The sequence below is a fragment of the Microtus ochrogaster genome, chromosome 18 (assembly GCF_000317375.1).
Source record: "Microtus ochrogaster isolate Prairie Vole_2 chromosome 18, MicOch1.0, whole genome shotgun sequence".
NCBI classification, from domain to species: Eukaryota; Metazoa; Chordata; class Mammalia; order Rodentia; family Cricetidae; genus Microtus; species Microtus ochrogaster.
In genome coordinates, this window is record NC_022020.1 from 15,033,594 (window position 1) to 15,036,524 (window position 2,931).

Below are 2,931 nucleotides of genomic sequence, written 5' to 3' on the forward strand. Positions count from 1 at the left end.
TTACCTATGGACACCTGATAACGATAATGACACTGGATTTTGATTCTACTGCATGTACTGGCTTTTTGGGAGCCTCGTCTGTTTGAATGCACACCTTCCTAGACCTGGAGGAGGGGGGCCTTCGACTTCCAACAAGGCAGGGCACCCTGACTTCTCTAAGGACTGGAGAGTGAGGGGGGGGGAAGAATGGGGAGAGTGGGAGGGAAATGGGAGGATGGGAGGAGGTGGAAATTAAAAAAAAAATCCCTCAAGATTTTCTCTAAAACAACTCTTTTCAGGTCTGGTAGTATTTAGTACCATGGTCTGGATCCATTGATATTACTTACTCACTCGGCCAAAAATATATTGGTGCTTTCTCTCTTGAAGTTTAACAATTGAAGATTAATTGCAAAGTAAAATATAAATTACTTTATTCCAAATCCCATGTATTAATTAAAAATATGGTTCACGTTTTAGAATGACTGGTTAAACAAGTTGCACAGACATTTTTTTTCCATATTAGTGCCTTGAACAAATTCTAATCATTTAGGTTAAAGTTCAGAAATATTACAGGCAATTAATTTATTATGTCAAGATGTTTGTGGTTATGGGACAAAACAAATTCCCACTAATCATTGTTTTCAATCCCTCGGTTGGTTGTAGGTGTCTGCCTTTCTTTCATTTAGCATCCCTCAGATTGCAGGTCAGTCTGTAGGAAAGTTGATATTATTCATGAATTTTCAGAGATGGGGTAGTTAGTTGACTAAAAAGGAAATGTCTTGTGCCACCAAATTCTTCTCATATACTTTGAAGCCTCATAATATTTTGAATAATATTTACTTATTCAACAAACAAAACTTAATAAATGAATTATTTCTAGTATTATTACAATTAATATGAGTAAACCTTTTAAAGTAAGTTTCTATATATGATATGAGTTTTTATCACAATAGCTTTCTTGTCAGGATATAGTAAAAAAAGATATTATAAATGTTGTGGCATATTAGTTAAAGATGTGTTACATTATTTTATGCTGTGGAATATTTGTTTAATGATGGAAAGATGTGCTGCATTTCTTAATTGCTTTTATTTAACTTTGTAAAGCTGTGTTATTTTGAATGCCTAAAACACCTGACTGGTCTAATAAAGATCCAAATGACCAATATAGAATAAAGAAAGATAAAAGCCCAGAGGTAAAAGGCAGATGGGATAATTTAAGAAAAGCTGGCTAGAAACAAGTCAAGTTAAGGTTGGGCATTCATAAGTAAGAATAAGTCTCTGTGTATTTATTTGGGAACTGGGTGACAGGCCTCCAAAGAGTAAAAAATACATCTACAAATAAAAATTTTAAGCGTTGGTAAATTATACATCAAAAACATTAGAGAAATTTTCATCATTATTGAGAAGTGTGGGCATGTGTTCTGCTTCTTAATGAATATAGTTATATGTTTTACATTTTTAAATCATTGTATTCTCACTTTCCTGCTTTTTTTTTTTCGTTTCTGTGTGTCCTTATCTTGGATTCTGGTTTTCTTCCTATTAATTTTATAAATACTTCATATGATATTACTATTATTTGCTGGTCTTACCACTCCTTTATTTTCTTCCATATTATTCTGCCTATCTCAAACAAATAAAAATGGAAATGGTTCAGAAATTGGAACTGTAAAACTCAGTAGACTACTTTATTTATTTTATCTAAATTATTTATTTCTGCAGATGTATGAGTGAAGGAAATAGCTGTATTTTTCAAGAGAATTTACTCTGTGCAGAACCATTTTCATATACCAGAAGTGCAGAAAACTTGTCCAAACCTGATTTATCCTATGAAATTAAGAATTAAAAACACCACCAAAAAGCATTTTCTCTGAACATTTGTAACATCGTGCAATTACATTTCTCTGAGTGCAGGCTTAGGGAATACTGGAGACTTTTTAAATTAAAAAAAAACATTATTTAGCTGAGTTTGTCTGACTTAAGAAAAATTGTGTAGGAGTAATGCATTTCCCACTGGGCATGAGTCAGTTAGTGCACTTTTTTTTACCCCATGGAGGTATGAGAAATGACAAAAGAACTCAATAACAGTTAATGCTTTAGCTGAACAGTTGCTTGTTCTCTGGAGGCATAAAATACTTCTTCAATACTAAATTATATTTGTTACTTATTGTTTAATTTAATATTAATAGCTGTATTTTCAGTTCCTTAGAAACAAATATCAGAAAGTCAGGTTGTTTTTAATAAAAATAAGAATATACTGTTTATGGTCATAGAATTTTGTTGTTTGTAGGTGGTGATGCACATATAATAGAGATGGGTTAAGTTAAGATGTAAGAGTTAGCCAGAAATATGCTTCATCTGTTGTCCAAACAATATTTCACAATTTAGTTTCTGTGTGATTATTTCAGGTCTGAGCAGCCAGGCAGTCGGGGAATGAACAAGCAGCCTCCTACAACATGTATATCTTGCATATATAGCTATAAATTAGTAATTTTGAAGTAAAACAATTTTAAAAAGTCTCAACTTTTTTTTAGTTTAAAAGCATGCATTAATCACCAATTACACCTACAAACAGCAAAATTGAATGAAGTAAGAAAAATTAGCACATACAGCTCAGTCCACAAAGATAGAAACAGAGATTATTTGTCTCATAGTCATTACCAGTATCTAGGCATGAGCTAGTGACGTAGTCTCAGATTTTCAAAATTTCTTTAGTGGGTAGATGTGTTGGGTATCCTTATACCCAAATGATGCAGACACATACCACAAGGACTTTTGGTCAACTATGCTCATAGCAGCATTATTTGTAATAGCCAGAACCTGGAAACAACATAGATGCCCCTCAACTGAAAACTGGATATAAAAAATGTGGTACATTTACACAATTGAGTACCACTCAGTGGTAAAAAAAAAATGACATCTTCAAATTTTCTGGCAAATGGATGAAACTGGGAA